This window comes from Mustela lutreola, chromosome 6 (assembly GCF_030435805.1).
Source record: "Mustela lutreola isolate mMusLut2 chromosome 6, mMusLut2.pri, whole genome shotgun sequence".
NCBI classification, from domain to species: domain Eukaryota; kingdom Metazoa; phylum Chordata; class Mammalia; order Carnivora; family Mustelidae; genus Mustela; species Mustela lutreola.
Window position 1 is genome coordinate 124,953,933 of NC_081295.1, and position 22,674 is coordinate 124,976,606.

Genomic DNA, 22,674 nt, shown 5'->3' on the forward strand with positions numbered 1-22,674 from the left:
GGAGGAATGGGGTGGGGTACCCAGGTGACCAGTAGGTTACAAACCCTGATTCTACCCATTTTCATTAAAAAGAAAAAAAATACCCTGCAGTTCATCCTCTTCATGCCCCTCCCTCCTGCAAAGAGTACAAAGCAGTGACTCTCGAGGTACATAAAAATTAGTGAGACATAAACCAACAATCACAAACGTTTCAGAAAAATCAAGCCACGGAAAAAAAGAACAGCTTTAATATGTTTTATCCTTTCTTTCAAGAGAGAATATGCACCTAAGGGGGGAAAAAGTGTTAGACATTAACATCAATGTAATTAAATTAATCATATGGATAAGCCAGAATATCTTATCATGAAATGAGAGCAGGCAGTTATAAAAATAATTAACCAATATCTTGGAAATACAAATAGCAACAGCAGTAAAAAGAAACCTCTCAAAGAGATGGGTTGAATAGCAGAATGAGCACTGCTTAAAACCGAACCAGAGAGAATATCAAGCTAAGGAATTCTCTAAGAAGGCAACCCAAGGAAGAAAAAGACAAAAGCTCTGAGTGACAGGTAAGGAATTATAGAAGACAGACCTAAAAGTTCCAGCAGAGGTCTACAGACATCCCATTGGTTTGTCATCTTTCCTGCTTATCTTCTCAGCCAAAAGTAAAGCACCTCAGCGCTGTTGGACTTTTTCCTAGTTATTGTTTGCTTCTGGCTCAGAATCTCAAAGTGCTGGTTTGGGCCCCAGTTTTCCCCCAGGATTCCCCTACCAGCACCTGTGACTTTTTCAGACAGCCTCCTCAGGAAGCCCAGGACAACCAGCAGCTTCAGCGCTACCCAGTCCCTAGCACTGTGCCTCCTAAGCTAACACTTCATTACACTCTACCCGTCGAGAGCCGGTCCGAGGCAACACCCCAGGACTCCAAGGAGTCCAGCTGCCAGATGCCAATCCAGCGATGAGAAAGCTCCTGAGCTCCAGAAAGCCACATGGGGACGCTGAGCCCCAAGGCCCCTGCATCATGGTCCCGCCCCTCCATGCAGACCACGCCCCTTTATCAGCCAGGCTCTGTTGGAGTGCGGGGCCTTGTGGGAGTTGTGGTCCCCCCAGGGCCTCCAGCCTCCTGCGGGAAGGTGGGGCTGGCAGCTGGAAGAACCCTGGAACCACAGCTGCGAAGGACGCCTCTGCCTCCCTGGGAACTCGGGCTCTATGGCGGCCAATTAGGCAGGACCACGTGAGTCTCCAAAACAAGAGCAGGAGCAGGCTGGGCACCTTCCCCTAGGCCCGCCTCCTTTCCCGCCCTCCCGCTCTCTCGCCCTCCCGCTCTCTCGCCCTCCCTCTCAGGTTTGGAACTTGATGAGGGAGCAGGAGGCTGACTGAGGACAAAGCAAAAGCTGGCACCTTGCACCCCCTCTCCACCGGCTCTTCTCGGTAATATGTGTAACATTCCTCAGGCACCCTTGGCCGCCATAAACGAGAAACAAAGAGTTAACTTGCAGCGATCATAATCCTGCAAGACAGGAATTTCCCAACTATCTTGATGTTAATGGCTTGGTAAAAGACAACTCCTTTTTAGCATATGAAAACTCCGTTGAAACATCCCTTTCCCTCACCTTCCCCCAACCACAGAGTACTTAACCTGCCATCTCTGACAACCCCAGGGCAGCAGCTCTTCCTGTGCACAGGTACTGTCCCCGTGCTTTAATAAACCACCATTTTGCACCAAATATGTCTCAGGAATTCTTTCTTGGTCATCGGCTCTGGACCTCAGCCCACTGAACCTCACCTAGGTTCTAGAACTTCATCAACTCTTTCCCTTAAAAATTTATGGTCCATATGGTTTTAACATTAAATATAACTAAGATGTTATTTTCTTTTTAGAATCCTGTCCTTCACATCAATAACCTTTCACTACAAGTTCAGGTTACTTTTGTATTACTAAAACACATATTGTTAAAGGAAAAAAAAAAAAAAAAAAAGCTGTCTCCGACTGAGTGTGAGCTAATGAGTCTAACAGCTACTCAGGTGATACCAAAAATCCATCATGGTTCCTCATTCCCAAAGAAGATTCACTGCCTTTGATGGGGGACAATAACATGGTCATTCTGGAGGTGGAATGCCTGGCCATGGTTCCTCACTGGTCTGTCAAGCTTCAAACAGGGAACTCTTTACGGTAAGATGCCAGGTTTCACCACTGTCCCAGCTGCTTTTCTTGTAGCCCCTACAAGTTTTGGATCTTCTCCTTCAAGGAATTTTCCCTCCAGCCCAGTTCTCAAAAGCTAAAGGTTGCTCAACTCCCTTGCAACTCCCTGGTGCCAGCTTCAGGCCCAGGTCCTTCAAGCAAAGTCCTTAGTGCCTCTCAGTGATGAGGGAGCATGAGGCTGGCTGAAGACAAAGCAAAAACTGGCGCCTTGCACTCCCCTCATCCCCCTTTCCATCCGCTCCCCCTCAGTCAGATGTGTAGCATCCCTCAGGCAGCCCTGACTGCCATGAACAATAAGCAAATAGTTAACTTGCAGAGCTCACAATCCTGCTAGACAGGAGTCTCCCTTGGCTTACAAGTGTCCTAAATCTCACTAACAAAGACGATTGATAGCAGGATTGTGACATCCCACCAACAAGTCTCCCAACTATCTTAATCTTAATGGCTGGTCTAAAGACAACATTGATCAATCCTCAAGGGCAAGGCCTCAGGTAGGCCTTGGACATCCTGGCACCTTGTAGGCCCTCTTTAGCATATGAAAACGCCATTGAAACCTTCCTTCCCCTCACCTTCCCCCAACTGCAGGGTACATAACTTGCCATCCCTCACAACCGGGGGCAGCTGCATCTCCGCCTGCCCACGGGTCCTTGTCCCCGTGCTTTAATAAACAACCTTTTTGCACCAGAGACGTCTTAAGAATTCTTTCTTAGCCGTCGGCTCCGAACCTCACCCCACCGAACCTGACTTAGGTTCTGGGACTTCATCATCAGCACCTACTGCTCTCCTCTCCTGGTGGTCTCTCCAGAAGGGGTCTTCTCTAGCTCTTCTAGCAGGAGATGGGCACTTCCCATCTACCCCTGTTGCCGGACCAACCTTACCTATCCTGCAGGGTCAGGTCGGCCTGGCTTTTTATCTGTTGTTCTCTTCTGAGTGGTGAGTTTGTCATAGATACTGTGCTTTGCTTTTGTCAGGATTTACCATGGACTATCAAAACCCATTTCATGTGCCAGTGAAGCCTAAGAAACATTCCTGATGAGAGAACCAGGAGCTCAAACAGATCATATTTATCCTGAATGTTCTGTCCAAAATGAAAAATACATTTCTGAGGAGCCTCAAGATCTCTGAGAAGGGAAGTTTCACCAACTCTGTCATGTAGTGGCATCAATTCCGATTCTGTGTCAATTTTCCTACTTTCCCAGCTAGTAATTCTCTACCTCAGAAAGCCCACTCTCAACCGTTTCCTCTCTCAAAGGCAGTTGCTCTTAGAGTCTGCACATGGCACTTGGGACCTGCTGGTAGTTGGCTACTGCCCTCTGTACCTTGGGTCTAACAGCTGCGGGGCATCAAGATGAGAACGTCTCTTGTTCTAAGACTTAATATAGTTTGGGGCACATGGTAAGCAATAATTACTTTTTTTGTTGATCCAAGTGTTTGACCTTTCTTAATTATTCTAGTACCACAATTTACTTGTTCTAAGATTTGTTCCCCCCCCTCAATTTTAATATCTCTTAAGGTGGCACTCACCTTGCACTTGATGACATATGCTAGTTTAACTGACAGCATTTCTCTTTCTTAGTTGAACATAAACTATAGTGCATCTTACCCTTGATGAAAGCTAGGATGCAATTAAATACTCTATTATGGTTATGATTCTGATATTTTAAATCCTCCAGTAGCTCCCTGTGCCCCCACAGTGTAGTACCTCACCTCCTTGGCATAGTATACAAACCATCTCACCCCCAATGTTAACCCCGGGGCTCAGCCTCCATCCCCAGATGATGCTGCCAGATCAGTTGTTGGTTGTCATGAACTTGCTGTAGTTTCCCAAATGCACTGTGCTGCCTCCTGGCACTTTGAAACTTGACACACTCATCCTCATTCTTCTGCTTTGCCCTTGTGTATCACCTCCCCTGAATATCTGTTCCTAAGTGGCTTTTCCCAGCTCCAACCTACCCTTGGCAGTCTTTTATCTCCCTGTGGTAAAGCCTGTCACACTGCACCATGGACATGCCCGTTATCCCCCTGAGAAGAGAAAAGGGACAGTGAGGGCCCCCCAGCATTTGCAGCTCTAGTTCAGAGCCCCATGCCTGGCTTGCAGGAAATGCTGGATCATGAAGACAAACGGAGATCATCCTCTGGCTAAAACCAGCTCTTCTTTGCCTACCGCAGGATCTGGATCAATAAATAGCAGCCAGTTATTATTGCTGTTTTTCTAGGGATTTTTCCCCCATATATTTCCCAGGTCTTTACTCTTTTTATATCACTTTAATTCAGGCTTCAACCACTTCCTAGTCAGATCAGGTGAAATCATTTTCCTTCCCATACCCTCGATGTATTTCATACCTAGTAATTTTTTTTAAAGATCTTATTTACCCATTTGACAGACAGATCACAAGTAGGTAGAGAGGCAGGCAGAGAGAGAAGGGGGAAGCAGGCTCCCTGCTGAGCAGAGAGCCCGATGTGGGACTCTATCCCAGGACCCTGAAATCATGACATGAGCCGAAGGCAGAGGCCTAAACCACTGAGCCACCCAGGAGCCCCCATACCTGATAATTTTTAATCAATGTGGATTTGCTGCATCAAATAGTTCCTTCTTCTTCAAATATAAATATATAAATATATTGATCAAGTCATTCGCATGTCTTAGGAGAATGTCATATCTTTAGTAGCAAACTTGAAATCTTGGCCATTGGTTTTGATTTTTGTTTTGGTTTGATTTGGTTCGGTTTTTGTAATTTTAAAAATCCTTCCAGCCCTTGGCTCTGTCTGACCTGATTGCTTTCAGCTGTTTCTGCAACAAAATTGTCCCGGCAGCAAAAACTCTCAGTTTTCAGTGGTGCCCCCTTCTGAACACTTTGTTAATAAAAAGCTTTTTTTTTTTTTGGCTATGGTAAATGTGTAACAACAATGAGATATTTCAAAGAGGTGAACCACAGATAGATTTCTCTAAGGGTGGGGTGAGGGTTGCTCAAAAAGGAACTTTACAAGGCTTTTAAAGATATTGATAATCATTATAACTTAACGTGACTTATTGTTACTGTGCTCTTAACTGGTCAAACACTTATTGGCTTCCAAGAAAGACTAACATAGTTCTAGATGGTTCTAGCGGCGTTCTAGCACAGGGTCTCATGAGGCAGGGATTCTAGCCACTGGCTGTGCAAGGCATGAGGCCTGTTAGTGATTCTATTTTTTCCTCTGCAGAATGGGCCCTCAGGTCCTTTCTACCCAAATAAATAATGTGGTGATTCTCTCAGCGAGTTGTACTTTTGGTTTAAACAGCTAACTGTCTCTTAAAAAGGACTTTTGTTTAAAGTCCTTTAAAAAAAAGTCCTTTTAAAAAAATCTTTTTTTTTTATTTTTAATTTTTTAATCCCATATGTTTAGTCTGATCCTGGAACTTGGTCATTTTGACCTTGTCTGCTGATTAAAATATTCTTTCCAAAATGTCAGTTATTTGCAGGTACTTGCACTGTAGATATTCTTTACATATTTTTTAAAAAAATCCATTCACGATCCTTAGTGAAAATCTCGGGAATCTGAAAGACTACCATTTGCTATTCATCGAATAGTTACTGTCTCCACTAAGTGACAGGGCTTCAGAGAACGTGAGCTCACAAGAAATGTAGCCTTTTTTCTACTTTCTGCTACCATGTTCATTTCTCTGTTACTCAGAGGAGCCTTCTTTGTAGAAACATATTATCCAATCTTTTAAAAATCATAAAGCTGAATTTAAATTCTGTCCCTTCATTCCCCACAATGCTTAAAAAGCCAAGCAAATTTTGTTCCATTTTTTAAGAGCCCATAGATGGCATTTTTTAATGTTGCGTTTTTGAGTTTTCATCACTATTTATGTTACTTCTACTTCACAGATAAACAATTGCTAATGACAATGTGAACTTCCTACAAATGTGCAATCAAAATCCCTAGGTATACATTACTGAAGTTCTTTGTTCCCTTTAAACATTATTTCCCTCTTGATAGGCATTCTTGTTTTGTACTGTATTGCATTATAAAGTTTTTTTTTAACAGACTGCATTTTTTAGAGTAGTTTGGGGATCAAAGTAAAATTCCCTTTCCCCACATACACACAGCCTTCCCCATTATCAACATCCTGTACCACGGTGATAATTTGTCACCCTTACTGACCCTACACTGACACATCATTATCACCCCAAAGTCCACAGTTAACATTAGAGTTCACTCTTGGTGGGGCACCAGGGTGGCTCAGTGGGTTAAGGCTTCTGCCTTCGGCTCAGGTCATAATCTCACAGTCCTGGGATTGAGCCCCACACCAGACTCCCTGCTTGGCAGGGAGATCCTGCTTTCCCCCAACCCCTGCTTTCCCCGCCTGCCTCTCTGCCTGCTTTGATGCCTGTCAAATAAATAAATAAAATCTTAAAAAAAACCTTTTCTCATAGAGTTCACTCTTGGTATAGTACCTTATGCATTTTGACAACTGCATAGCGATATATAGCTAAAATATCATACATATCATACAGAACATTTTCACTGCCCTAAAAATCCTCTGTGCTCTGCCTATTCACCCTCCTCCTCTCCTAACTGCTACAAACCGCTGACCTTTATACCATTTGCATAGTTCTGCCTTTTCTAGAAGGTCATATAGTTGGAACCTTGCAACATGAAGCTTTTTCAAATTGACTTCTTTCACTTATTATGATGAATTTTGTTTGTTCCATGTCTTTTCATTGCTTGATAGCCATTTCTCTTTATCGCTGAATCATATCCCATTGTCTCAACGGACAACAGTTTATCTATCCATTCTCCTCCTGAAGGACATCTTGGTTACTTCCAAATCTTGGCACTTAGGGGTAAAGCTGTTATAAACACAGGTTTATATGCAGGTTTTTGTGTACACAAAGTTTTCAGCTCTTTTGGGTGAGTACCAAGGAGCACGATTGCTGGATCATATGGTAAGAATATGTTTAGTTTTGTAAGAAACTGCCCAACTGTCTTCCAAAGTGGTAGCACCATTTTGGTGTTCTCACCAGAATGAATGAGAGTTTCTCTTGTTCCTCATCGTCAAAAGCATTTTATGCTGTCAGTATTTTGGATTTTAGCAATTCTAATAGATGTGTAGTGATATATCATTGTTCTATTCATTTATTTATTTATTAAAGATTTTATTTATTTATTTGACAGAGAGAGATCACAAGAAGATGGAGAGGCAGGCAGAGAGAGAGAGAAAGGGAAGCAGGCTCCTGCTGATCAGAGAGCCTGACACGGAACTTGATTCCAGGCCCTGAGATTGTGACCTGAGCCAAAGGCAGCGGCTTAACCCACTGATTAAACCCCTCATTGTTCTTTGAATTTACAATTCCTTAATTATACATGCTATGGATCATCACAGCATCCTTTCATATCATTATTGCCATCTCTATATCTTCTTCAGTGAGGTGTCTGTTCCAGTCCTTTGCCAATTTTTCAATCAGGTCGTTCATTTTCTTATGGTTGAGTTTTAGTATATATATATATATGATTATTATTTTTTTATAAACATATGTTTTTATCCCCAGGGGTACAGGTTTGTGAATTGCCAGATTTACACACTTCACAGCACTCACCATAGCACATACCCTTCCCAAAGTCCATAACTTCACCCCCCTTCTCCCAACCCTCCTCCCCCCAGCAACCCTCAGTTTGTTTTGTGATATTAAGAGTCACTTATGGTTTGTCTCCCTCCCAATCCCATCTTATTTCATTTATTCTTCTCCTACCCCCTTAACCCCCATGTTGCATCTCCACTTCCTCATATCAGGGAGATAATATGATAGTTGTCTTTCTCTGCTTGACTTATTTCGCTAAGCATGATACCCTCTAGTTCCATCCACGTCGTCGCAAATGGCAAGATTTCATTTCTTTTGATGGCTGCATAGTATTCCATTCTGTATGTATACCACATCTCCTTTATCCATTCATTTGTTCATGGACATCTAGGTTCTTTCCATAGTTTGGCTATTGTAGACATTGCTGCTAGAAACATTCGGGTGCACGTGCCCCTTCGGATCACTACGTTTGTATCTTTAGGGTAAATACCCAGTAGTGCAATTCCTGGGTCATAGGGAAATTCTATTTTCAACATTTTGAGGAACCTCCATACTGTTTTCCAGAGTGGTTGCACCAGCTTGCATTCCCACCAACAGTGTAGGAGGGTTCCCCTTTCTCCGCATCCTCGCCAGCATCTGTCATTTCCTGACTTGCTCATTTTTGCCATTCTGACTGGTGTGAGGTGATATCTCATTGTGGTTTTGATATGTATTTCCCTGATGCCGAGTGATGTGGAGCACTTTTTCATGTGTCTGTTGGCCATCTGGATGTCTTCTTTGCAGAAATGTCTGTTAATGTCTTCTACCCATTTCTTGATTGGATTATTTGTTCTTTGGGTGTTGAGTTTGCTAAGTTCTTTATAAATTTTGGACACTAGCCCTTTATCTGATATGTCATTTGCAAATATCTTCTCCCATTCTGTCAGTTGTCTTTTGGTTTTGTTAACTGTTTCCTTTGCTGTGAAAAAGGTTTTGATCTTGATAAAATCCCAATAGTTCATTTTTGCCCTTGCTTCCCTTGCCTTTGGTGATGTTCCTAGGAAGACGTTGCTGCGGTTGAGGTCGAAGAGGTTGCTGCCTGTGTTCTCCTCAAGGATTTTAATGGATTCCTTTCTCACATTGAGGTACTTCATCCATTTTGAGTCTATTTTTGTGTGTGTTGTAACGAAATGGTCCGATTTCATTTTTCTGCATGTGGCTGTCCAATTTTCCCAACACCATTTATTGAAGAGGCTGTCTTTTTTCCATTGGACATTCTTTCCTGCTTTGTCGAAGATTAGTTGACCATAGAGTTGAGGATCTATTTATGGGCTCTCTATTCAGTTCCATTGATCTATGTGTCTGTTTTTGTGCCAGTACCATGCTGTCTTGATGATGACAGCTTTGTAATAGAGCTGGAAGTCCAGAATCGTGATGCCACCAACTTTGGCTTTCTTTTTCAATATTCCTTTGGCTATTTGATGTCTTTTTTGGTTCCATAATTTTTAGGATTATTTGTTCATTTCTTTGAAGAAAATGGATGGTATTTTGATAGGAATTGCATTAAATGTGTAGATTGTTTTAGGTAGCATAGACATTTCCACAATATTTATTCTTCCCATCCAGGAGCATGGAACATTTTTCCATTTCTTTGTGTCTTCCTCAATTTCTTCATGAGTATGTTATAGTTTTCCGAGTATAGATTCTTAGCCTTTTTGGTTAGGTTTATTCTTAGGTATCTTATAGTTTTGGGTGCAACTGTAAATGGGATTGATTCCTTAATTTCTCTTTCTTCTGTCTTGTTGTTGGTGTAGAGAAATGCAACTGATTTCTGTGCATTGATTTTATAACCTGACACTTTACTAAATTCCTGTACAAGTTCTAGCAGTTTTGGAGTGGAGTCTTTTGGGTTTAACACATATAGTATCATATCATCTGCAAAGAGCGATAGTTTGACTTCTTCGTTGGATGCCTTTAATTTCATTTTGTTGTCTGATTGCTGAGGCTAGGACTTCTAGTACTATGTTGAATAGCAGAGGTGATAATGGACATCCCTGCCGTGTTCCTGACCTTAGCAGAAAAGCTTTCAGTTTTTTTTTTCCATTGAGAATGATATTTGCAGTGGGTTTTTCATAAATGGCTTTGATGATATTGATGATATTGATGACATATTGATGATATGTGCCTTCTATCCCTGCACTTTGAAGAGTTTTGAGCAGGAAGGAATGCTGTACTTTGACAAATGCTTTTTCAGCAACTATTAAGAGTATCATATGTTTCTTGTTCTTTCTTTTATTAATGTGTTGTATGACGTTGATTGATTTGCAGATGTTGTACCAACCTTGCAGCCCTGGAATAAATCCCACTTGGTCGTGGTGAATAGTCCTTTTAATGTACTGTTGAATCCTATTGGCTAGTATTTTGGTGGGAATTTTTGCATCTGTGTTCATCAAGGATATTGGTCTGTAGTTCTCTGTTTTGATGGGATCCTTGTCTGGTTTTGGGGTCAAGGTGATGATGCTGGCCTCATAAAAAGAGTTTGGAAGTTTTCCTTCCATTTCTGTTTTTTGGGAACAGTTTTAGGAGAATAGGAATTAGTTCTTTAAGTGTTTGGTAGAATTCCCCCGGGAAGCCATCTGGCCCTGGGCTTTTGTTTGTTTGGAGATTTTTGATGACTGTTTCAATCTCCTTACTGGTTATGGGTCTGTTTAGGCTTTCTAGTTCTTCCTGGTTCAGCTGTAGTAGTTTATATGTCTCTAGGAATGCATCCATTTCTTCCAGATTGTCAAATTTGTTGGTGTAGAGTTGCTCATAATATGTTCTTATAATTGTCTGTATTTCTTTGGTGTTAGTTGTGATCTCTCCTCTGTCATTCATTATTTTATTTATTTGGGTCCTTTCTCTTTTCTTTTTGATAAGTCTGGCCAGGGGTTTATCAATCTTATTAATTCTTTCAAAGAACCAGCTCCTAGTTTCGTTGATTTGTTCTATTGTTTTTTTTGGTTTCTATTTCATTGATTTCTGCTCTGATCTTTATGATTTCTCTTCTCCTGCTGGGCTTAGGGTTTATTTCTTGTTTTTTCTCCAGCTCCTTTAGGTGTAGGGTTAGGTGGTGTACCTGAGACCTTTCTTGTTTCTTGAGAAAGGCTTGAACTGCTATATATTTTCCTCTCAGGACTGCCTTTGTAATGTCCCACAGATTTTGAACCTTTGTGTTTTCATTATCATTCGTTTCCTTGAATTTTTTCAATTCTTCTTTAATTTCCTGGTTGACCCATTCATTCTTTAGAAGGATGCTGTTTAGTCTCCATGTATTTGGGTTTTTTCCAAATTTCCTTTTGTGATTGAGTTCTAGCTTCAGAGCATTGTGGTCTGAAAATATGCAGGGAATGATCCCAATCTTTAGATACCAGTTGAGGCCTGATTTAGGACCAAGGATATGATCTATTCTGGACAATGTTCCATGTGTACTGGAGAAGAATGTGTATTGTTGCTTTGGGATGCAATGTTCTGATTATATCTGTGATGTCCATCTGGTCCAGTGTGTCACTTAAGGCCTTTATTTCCTTGTTGATCTTTTACTTGGATGATCTGTCCATTTCAGTGAGGGGAGTGTTAAAGTCCCCTACTATTATTGTATTATTGTTGATGTGTTTCTTTGGTTTTGTTATTAATTGGTTTATATAGTTGGCTGCTCCCACTTTAGGGGCATAGATATTTAAAATTGTAGATCTTGTTGGACAGATCCTTTGAGTATGATATAGTGTGCTTCCTCATCTCTTATTATAGTCTTTGGCTTTAAAATCTAATGATCTGATATAAGAATTGCCACTCCTGCTTTCTTCTGATGTCCATTAGCATGGTAAATTGTTTTCCACCCCCTCACTTTAAATCTGGAGGTGTCTTCGGGTTTAAAATGAGTTTCCTGTAAGCAACATATAGATGAGTTTTGTTTTTTTTTTAATCCATTCTGATACCCTGTGTCTTTTGACTGGGGCATTTAGCCCATTTACATTCAGGGTAACTATTGAGAGATATGAATTTAGAGCTATTGTATTGCCTGTAAGGTGACTGTTCCTGTATATTGTCTCTGTTCCTCTCTGAGCTACTACTTTTAGGCTCTCTCTTTACTTAGGGAACCCCTTTCAATATTACCTGAAGAGCTGGTTTGGTGTTTGCAAATTCTTTCAATTTTTTGTTTGTCCTGGAAGCTTTTAATCTCTCCTTCTATTTTCAATGATAGCCTAGCTGGATATAGTATTCTTGGCTGCATGTTTTACTCGTTTAGTGCTCTGAAAATATCATGCCAGCTCTTTCTGGCCTGCCAGGTCTCTTTCAGTAAGTCTGCTGCCAATCTAATATTTTTACCATTGTATGTTACAGACTTCTTTTCCTGGGCTGCTTTCAGGATTTTCTCTTTGTCACTAAGACTTGTAAGTTTTACTATTAGGTGATGGGGTGTGGGCCTATCATTATTGATTTTGAGGGGGGTTCCCTGCACCTCCTGGATTTTGATGCTTGTTCCATTTGCCATATTGGGGAAATTCTCTCCAATAATTCTCTCCAATATACCTTCTGCTCCCCTCTCTCTTTCTTCTTCTTCTGGAATCCCAATTATTCTAATGTTGTTTTGTCTTATGGTGTCACTTATCTCTCGAATTCTCCCCTCGTGGTCCAGTAGCTGTTTGTCCCTCTTTTGCTCAGCTTCTTTATTCTCTGTCATTTGGTCCTCTATATCACTAATTCTTTCTTCTGCCTCATTTATCCTAGCAGTGAGAGCTTCCATTTTTGATTTCACCTCATTAATAGCTTTTTTGATTTCACCTTGGTTAGATTTTAGTTCTTTTATTTCTCCAGAAAGGGCTTTTATATCTCCCGAGAGGGTTTCCCTAATATCTTCCATGCCTTTTTTGAGCCCGGCTAGAACCTTGAGAATCGTCATTCGGAACTCTAGATCTGACATATTACCAATGTCTGTATTGATTAGGTCCCTAGCCTTCAGTACTGCCTCTTGTTCTTTTTTTTTTTTTTTTTTTTGTGGTGAATTTTTCCACCTTGTCATTTTGTCTAGATAAGAGTATATGAGGGAGGGATGCCTGGGTGGCTCAGTTGGTTGGACAACTTCCTTCGGCTCAGGTCATGATCCCGGAGTCCCACAATCGAGTGCCACATCGGGCTCCCAGCTCCACGGGGAGTCTGCTTCTCCCTCTGACCTTCTCCTTGCTCATGCTCTCTCACTGTCTCTCTCTCAAATAAATAAATAAAAATCTTTTAAAAAAAGCGTATATGAAGGAGCAAGTAAAATACTAAAAGTGTGGCAACAACCCCAGGAAAATATGCTTTAACCAAATCAGAAGAGATCCCAAATCATGAGGAGGGAGAAAGTGGGTAAAAAGAGGTTCAGAAAGAAAAGAAAAGAAACAATTAAAAAAAGAAAACGAATAAAGAAAAAATATAAAAAAGAAAAAAATATATATATATTAGATAAACTAGTTAAAAAAACGTTAAAAAAGAAAAGGGTAAAAGTTAAAAAAATTTAGCAGAAGGTGAAAAAATTGAAAAGGAATAAAAAATTAAATTAACTGCAAGACTAAAGAATCATGGGGAGAAAGCCAAGAGTTTCGTGCTTTGCTTTTTCCTCTTCTGGAATTCCGCTGCTCTCCTTGGTATTGAAACTGCACTCCTTGGTAGGTGAACTTGGTCCTGGCTGGATTTCTTGTTGATCTTCTGGGAAGGGGGCCTGTTGTAGTGATTTGCAAGTGTCTTTGCCCCAGGCGGAATTGCACCACCCTTACCAGGCGCTGGGCTGAGTAATCCGCTTGGGTTTGCTTTCGGGAGCTTTTGTTCCCTGAGTGCTTTCCATATAGTTCCAGAGGTCGGGAATGAAAATGGTGGCCTCCTGGTCTCCTGCCTGGAGGAGCTGAGAGCTCGGGGCCCCACTCCTCAGTGCGCCCTCAGAGAACAGTGCCCAATTACTCCCGTTTCCCTGGCCTCCAGCTGCACTCTGAGCTCACCCAGCTTGTGACCGGTTCAAGGTAACCCTGAGCTGAGAGCCCACTCCTCAGCTCTGTCTCTGTAGCCAGCTTCCCTGTTCTAATACCTGTGAGCTCTGCGACACTCAGACTCCCCCGATCCTTCTGTGACCGCGGGACCAGAGGCCATGCTGACCCCGCATGAGCTTCACCCCGGTTTAGCCTCTGGAGCGATGTCCCTCAGCAGAACAGACTTTTAAAAGTCCTGATTTTGTGCTCCGTTGCTCCGCCGCTTGCCAGGAGCTGGCCCCTCCCCTCGTGGCCAATCTTCCCATTGCTTTGGATTAACTTCTCTGCCAGTCCTACCTTTCAGAAAGTGGTTGATTTTCTGTTTCTAGAATTGCTGTTCTTCTTCTCTTCGATCTCTCATTGGATTTGTAGGTGTTTACAATCTTTCGATAAGCTATCTAGCTGATCTCCTGCTAGCTGAAGTAGTCTCAGCCTGCTACTTCTCCGCCATCTTGACTCCTCCCCAATCTCTTATATATTTTTAATAACATTCCTCTATCAGATATGTCTTTTGCAAATTTTTTTTCTCCCAGTGTGTGGCTTATCTTTTTATCTTCTTGACAATGTCTTTTGTGAAGCAGAAGCCTTCAGCTTTAATGAAGCCCAGCTTATTGATATTTTCTTTCATGGAATGTGCCTTTGGTGTATATCTAAAAGAAAAAAAAATCTTTGTCATATTCAAGGTCATTTAGGTTTTCTCCAATGTTGTCATCTGTTTTATAATTGGATTTATATTTAGGTCTATGATCCATTTTGAGTTAATTTTGAAGGGTGTAAGGGCTCTGTCTAGATTTTTTTTTTTTTAGATTCTATTTATTTATTTGACAGAGAGAGAGAGATCACAAATAGGCAGAGGCAGGCAGAGAGAGACGGGAAAGCAGGCTCCTTTCCGAGCAGAGAGCCTGATGCTTGATCCCAGGACCTTGAGATCATGACCTGAGATGAAGGCAGAGGCTTAACCCACTGAGCCACCAAGGTGTCCCTAGATTTTTTTTTTTAAATATATGTGGTTATCAGGTTGTTCCAGCACCATTTGTTGAAAAGAATATTTTTGCTTCTTTGTCAAAGATCAGTTGACTATATGACTATATTTATGTAGGTATATTTATGGGCTGTTTATTCTGTTTCATTGATCTACTTGTCTATTTTTTGCCAATCGTACTGTCTTGATTGTTGTAGCTTTGTAGTAAGTCTTGAAGTTGATTTTTATCAGTAAGACTTTGCTCTTCTTCAGTATTGTGTTGGTTTTTCTGAGTCTTTGACATCTCTGCATGAAATATAGAATCAGTTGTTGATATCCACAAAATAACTTTTTGGAACTTTTATTGGGATTTTGTTGAGTCTATAGATCAATGTGAGAATAGCTGACATTGTGACAATATTGAGTCTTCCTATCCATAAACATGGAATATCTCTTCATTTATTTAGTTGTTCTGACATATTACCTTTGGGTTTTATAATTTTCCTCATATAGATGTTATAAATATTTTGTTAGATTTATACCTAAGCATTTCATTTTAGGGAGTGCTAATGTAAATGGTATTGTACTTTTAATTTTGAATTCCATTTTTTCATGCTAGTATACAGGAGAGTGATTGACTTTTGTATATTAACCTTGTATACTGAAACTTTGCAATAATTGCTTATTATTTCCAGGAATTTTTTGACAGTTTTGTTCCCTACATAAATGATCATGTCACTTACAAACAAAGACAGTTTTATTTCATCCTTCCCAATCAGTATAATTTTTATTTCCTTTTACTGTCTTATTGCATTACCTACGACCTCCAATATGGTGTTGAGAAGGGACACTCTTGTCTTGTTCCTAATCTAGCAGGACAACTTATAGTTTCTCACCATTAAGTGTAATGTTAATTATGGGGGATTTTTTGTATATGTTCTTTATCCAGAATGTGTATTCTGTTGTGTTTGAATGAGATAGTTGATAAATGTTGACTAGGTCCACTTGACTAATGGTGTTCAACTATGTCCTTACTGGTTTTCTACTGGCTCTGTCCATTTCTTCTTTTTTTTTTTCTGATTTTATTTGTATTTATTTACTTGAGAGAAAGAATGAGAATGGAGAATTGAGAGGGAGAAGCAGACTCCCTACTGAGCAGGGAGCCCCATATGGGACTCGATCCTTGGATTCTATCCTGGGACTCCAGGATCATGCCCTGAGCCGAAGGCAGTTGCTTAACCAACTGAACCATCCAGGCACCCAGATCCTCCGATTTATGAAGACGGTGTTGAATTCTTCAGCTGTAATAATGAATTCACCTATTTCTCCCTGTAGTTCTAGTAGTTTTTGCCTCAGGCATTTTGACATCTGTTGTTAGACACATATATTTTAAGAGTTGTTAAGTCTTCTTGGAAAATTGACTGCTTTATTATTATGTAATGCCCCTCTTTATCTCTGACAACTTTCTTTGCTCTGGAGTCTGCTTTGTCAGAAATTAATGTAGCTATTCCTGCTTTCTTTTTATTAGTATTAACATGGTATATATCTCTCCATCCCTTTACTTTTAATTTCTATAAGTGTCTTTATATTTAAAATAGGTTTTTTTAAAAGATTTTATTTATTTGAGAGAGAGAGATGAATGGGGGGAGGAGCTGAGGGAGAAGGAAAAGCAGACCACCCACTGAGCAGGGAGCCTGATGTAGGGCTCAATTCCATTACCCCAAGATCATGTTCTGAAGTGAAGGCAGATACTTAACCGACTGAGCTACCTAGGCACCTCTGAAATAAGTTTCTTATAGATAAAATATAGTTAGATCTTGTGTTCTGATCCACTCTAATAATCTCTTTTAGTTGGTATATTTAGACAATTAACATTTAAAGTGATTATTGATATTTTTGGATTGATACCTACCATAGTTGTTACTATTTTCCATTTAGTGCCTTTGTTCTTTGTTTCTGTTTTTATCTTCCTCTCCCTTTTGTAGTTTTTAAAAGAATAATTTATTTATTTATTTGTCAGAGAGAGAGAGAGAGCACAAGCAGGGGGAGCAGCAGCAGGCAGAGCAGGCAGAGGGAGAAGCAGGTTCCCTGCTCAGCAAGGAGCCTGATGTGGGTCTTCATCCCAGGACCTGAGCCAAAGTCAGATGCTTAACCAACTGAGCCACCCAGGTGCCCCACCTTTTGTAGTTTTATTCTTTTATTTTTATTTTTTCCTTTTGTAGTTTCAATCGATCATTTTATGGGATTCCATTTTATTTTCTTTTGTAGCATATCAGTTATATTACTTTAAAAAAACTTTTTTTAGTGGCTGTCCTAGACGTGTGCAATATAATAATACAAGCCATTTTCAAATAGTGCACGTAGTGCAAGTATCTTATAATAACGTAAGTAATCCTAATTCCTCCCATATATCCCTGTATCATTGCTCATTTCACTTATACATAAGCATACTAAACATATATATGTATATAAACACACATAATTAAGTACATTGTTGCTATTATTATTTTGAACAAATTATTGTTAGATCAACTAAAAGTAAGAAAAATAAAAGCTTTTATTTTACCTTGATATATTGCTTCCCTGATGGTCCTCCTTTCTTTATGGATGTCTGAGTTTTTGACCTCTATTTTTTCCTTCTAACGAACTTCTTTTAACATTTCTTATAAGGCAGGTCCACTGGCAATTAATTCCCTCAATTCTTGTTAAGTTGAGAAAATATTACTTTTCTTTCACTTTCATAGTTTAAGTTTTCAGGGTGCAGAATTCTAGGTTGGCATTTATTTCCCCTCTAAACACTAAATATTTCACTTCACTGTCTTCTCATTTGCCTGGTTCTTGAGCAGAAGTTGGATGTAATTCTTACCTTTATTCCTCTATAGTAAGGTGTTTTTATTCTCTGGCTTATTTTTCCGTTATCATTGCTTTTCTGAAGTTTGAATATATTATGCCTTAGTATAATTTTGTTTGTCTTGCTTGGTTTTGGTTTTTGTCATTTATCCTGCTTAGTGTTCTCTGAGAGTCCTGGATCTGTGGTTTGGTCTCTGATATTAATTTAGGAAAATTCTCAATCATTATCACTTCAAATATTTCTTTTGTTTCTTTCCCTCTTCTTCTGATATTCCCATTACATGTATGTTAAAACATTTGTAGCTACATGTCAGTTCCAGAATATTTTGTTCTAGTTTCTTTTTCTATCTTCTTTACCTTTTCAATTCCATTTTGGAATTTTCTACTGTCTTAATCCTGAAGCTCTGAATTTTTCTCCTCAGCCATATCCCATATGCTGATGAGCCTATCAGAGGCATTCTTTATTTCTGCTACAGTGTTTTTTCTCCCCTAGCATTTAAAAAATTTTTCTTTTGAGAATTTACTTCTTCCTACTTAAGTTGTCAATCCACTCTTGCCTAATGTCTACTGTATCCATTAGCGCCCATGCCATATTGATGAGAGTTTTCAGTTCTCTGGTTGATAATTCCAACAATCTTGCCATTGCTGTTTCTTCAAATTGTGTTGCCTTTTTAGTATGCCTTGTAACTTTTTCTTGATAGCCATACATGATGTACCAGGTAAAAGGATCTGTGGCACATAGGCCTCTCATACGCAAGCCTTTAGTAATGTGGTGGTGAATGTTGGGGTGAGGAAGCATTCTGTAGTCCCATTATTTGGTTTCAGTCTTCTGGTGAGTCTTTGTCTCTGGAATGTGAACCTCACAAATGCATCTCAGTCCACTTTTGCCCCGAGGTTGAGACAAAATTGCTAGAGTAGGTTGGACTTGGGTCTTTCCTTTCCCCCATGTGGAAGGTGAGAGCCAGCTGAGGTTGGACATTTCCTTCCTCTGGGTTGGTTAGGCTGTGGTAAAACACCAGTAGTTTAGACTCTGGTAGAATAGTTCCTCTGAGAGGGAAGACTTTTTAATAACAGAATGCTCTGAGTATTTCAAAATGATTCCAATTCACTTCTTGCTACATAGTCACTGTGAGAACCTGGTCAAACTCATGAGGTAAAATTCCTAAAAATGTGTGGTTCCCCATCCCCCCACCCCCTGGGGTTTTTATTTCTCAGAAATCCACACTGAGCCTTCAGCACTTGAACAATTACAGTCCAGGTTTTCCTGCCTTCCCACGAATTCCAGTGAAGGTTTCTGTGTGTGGCTTTCTGTTCTGGTAGATTGTAATCTTCTATATGGGCCTGTTGATTTCTCCAATGTTTGAAGGCAGTGCTTTGCCCTGTGACCCCACTTCCCTGATGGATCTAAGGAGGGCTGTTGACTCTCCAGTTTGTTGAGCTTTTTACTTGTTGTCAGGGAGGAGTGGGGATGACTTGCAGGCTCCATGCTGGCCATTATAAAGCTTTAAGTATTTGAAAGCAAAATAATGATTTTATTGTTGTATCAGTATACTTTTGTGATCATCATTAAGGTATCATAATTCAACCACTCTATTATTGAACATGAAGGTGCATCTACTCTTCCTTTATTTCTTAGTTATACTTCAGCTGAAATGATTATCTTCACACACTTGAAATTATTCTTCTTTGGATTATTTTCTTTTTATATCCAAGTTCACATCTATAAACCCCTACTCCCAAAATCGATTAAGAAAATGAATATAATATTCATGACTGATTGGATCTTTTGGTTGGGAAAGGAGGTTGGGGGAGGAGGTACATGAGGATTACTAGTCCTCTTTCAACACTTCCAAGTCTTTGCACTGATTGAAATGGAAAATGTCTGAGTATCATAAGGAGTTGCCTGTTGAAACAAGTTAAGTGACACCCCATTCTCTCAACTGAATAGTAAGGAGTCCTTGGGGCTCCTGGGCGGCTCAGCCAGTTAAGCCGCTGCCTTCAGCACAGGTCATGATCCCAGGGTCCTGGGATTGAGCCACACGTCAGACTCTCTGCTCAGCGGTGAGCCTGTTTCTCTTTCTCCTTCTGCTTGTCTCTCTGCCTAGTTGTGTTCTGTCTGTCAAACAAATAAATAAAATCTTTAAAAAGAATAAAAATAAGAATAAGAATAAGAGTAAGAATAAGAAGAAGAAGAAGAAGAAGAAGAAGAAGAAGAAGAAGTAGTAGTAGTAGTAAGGAGTCCTGAAACTGATAAAGTTTTTATGGAAATGCTGGTGATATGCATTTCTAAAATACAAGTTCTTAATAATCACAAAGGAAGGTTAATTAAATTCTGTTAATCTATGAGAAATTATATTCTACAATGTGCAAGTTAAGCTTCCCCTTCTGTTTCAAATGCATTAAATTTTTCTCCATGGTAATTGTGTCAACTGTAACTTAGTGATTAAAAACTACACGTTTCAGACACATAAAGGTCACCAAAACTCTCAAAAGGCAGCTTTTGCCTTATATTATCGTGTTATGTATAATGTTTTGTCTATCATAGAAATAAAATTGGCTTTTCAATTAAAAAAATAAGTAGACGTTTCTTCTTCTGAAACTGCTGGAACAGATGTTGGTTTGAGATGGCTCATGCACAGGTCCTCTGTACTTGTGTTTGCCTTTGGTGCCCTCTACCTTCCCTCTCGGTGCACTTCCTTGTTCCTCTTCATTATGCTCCTCAGTTCCCCAATGAAAACCTGATTGGTTAAAAAATAATTGACAATAGCATGAAACTATTTGCCTTTTAAAAGAGATCAAAACAGTGTGACACAAAGGAATGGTTGCTATATAACCTCAGACAGGAAAAGTCTCATATCTATTTCAAATATGCTAACCACCAGTTAATTGTGTAAAATGGATAAACAAAATCAATTATTATGTTCATATTTATGTCATAGTCTGTGCATGGCCCTTGTTGGGTATTGGATATTTTTGTATTTCTATATTTTATATTTGTGTTTATTGAGTTTTTCAGGACGCAGCTAAGTTACTTGAAAAGAGTTTGATCCTTTTGGGTCTTGCTTTTAAGATTTGTTGGGTGGAAATGGGGCAGCGCTCCATCACCCAGGGATAATTATTCTCCTAAATCTTCTCTACCACTGAGGCAAGACTCTTGTGTGAACTCTGCCAAATTCCTATGAAATAGAAGGTTTTTCTAGTCCTGTTGGTAGGACTAAGCACTATTCATGGCTCTGAGTGAGCACCACTCATTGTCCCCTCTAACTGTCTGACATCGTCCCTCTAATCATCCTTTCTCCAACTCTGGGTCATTTCCAACATGAATGCCTCCATCAGTAAATGTTATGCTGAGTAGTCAAGAGGGACATTCCATGGATCTCTGAGGAACCTTCTGTGAAGTCTCTACAGCATTCTGTCCTGTGACTTCTAGCTTCATCTCTTCACATTAGGGAGTCATAGGGATTTGTCTGCATTCCTGTTCTCTGCACTGCAACTGGGAAATTCCCTTAAGACAGTAAGCTGGGACAATTATAAGAATCATCTTGCTTATATCCTGGCTCTTAGAAATCATTGACATTTTTTATCTGTTGTGTAGTGCCTTAAAAACTCTTGTTTCATATATTTTACTTGGGGTTTTTGTTCTTATTTCAGGTAAAAGGGTAAATCTGCTTCCTGTTACTCTACCTTGGTCATAAGGCAAAGTTGACATACATCCATTTTATAAAAAATCGTACATGTAGTTATAGAGAACATAGATTGGCTTGTGTCTACCCCTCATATCCCTGTGCAACTTGGTTTTTTTTTATTTAAAAATTTTTTAGCTTATTTTTGCTAATTTCTGTAAAATATTATCTTGCATGATTGGTTGCCATTTATGTTGTTTCTAATATTTGCTGTTACATACAATGCTGCAAACAACATTCTAATGCGTTCCTCCTTGTATCACATGTAACGGATATCTTAGGTCAATTTTAGCAAACTTAGCAATTTTAGGCCAACGCTCTCCAATGTGACCATTATCACTTTACATTCCCACACTGTAAGAAGAACTGTTTCTTTGCAATTTTGCCCATATTTGATATTGGCAAGCTTTTAACGTTTTGCCAGTCTGCTAGCTCACTAATACTTTAATTTGTATCTCTCTTACTTTTTAAAAAGATTTTATTTATTTATTTTTAAAATTTTATTTATTTATTGGCAGAGATCACAAGTAGGCCAAGAGGCAGGCAGAGAGAGAGGAAGGGAACCAGGCTCCCCGCTGAGCAGAGAGCCCGATGTGGGGCTCAATTCCAGGACCCTGGGAACATGAGCTGAGCCAAAGGCAGACGTTTTAAACCAATGTGCCACCAAGGCGCCACAGTATTTCTCTTATTTTTACAAGGTTGAGCACCTTATCATATTTTTATTGATCATTTTGGTTTCTCCTAGGAATTTTCTACTTAGTTTTTATCTAACCTTATATTATTTTTAAACATACGTTAATTTGTTTAAATGAATGCTCAAAACTTTTGATCCTCGCCTTTTATTTTATATACATAAATATATATTATATACTATTCTATTTTATAATTAGAAATATAAATATTTTAGGGGCACCTGAGTGGCTCAGTGGGTTAAGCCTCTGCCTTTGGCCCAGGTCATGATCTCAGGTTCCTGGGATCCAGCCCCACATTGGGCTCTCTGCTCAGCAGGGAGCCTGCTTCCCCCTCTCTCTCTCTGCTTGCCTGTCTGCCTGCTTGCGAACTCTATCTCTCCCCATCTGTGTCAAATAAATAAATAAAATCTTTTAAAAAATTTTTAGAAAAGAAATGTGTTTTATATTTAAATTTTATTTTATATTTTACTTAGTTATAAAATAGAATATTACATAGTTAATTTCTCTAAGTTTGCCCTTATTGTATAAATTTTTTAAAATTATTTGTTTTTGTTTTTGTTCTTTTTCATTAACATGTAACATATTATTTGTTTCAGGGGAACAGGTCTGTGAATCATTAGACTTATATGATTCACATCACTTACCACAGCACATACCCTACCCAGTATCCATAACCCAGCCACCCTATCTCTCCCCTCCCACCTCCCCAGAAACCCCTCAGT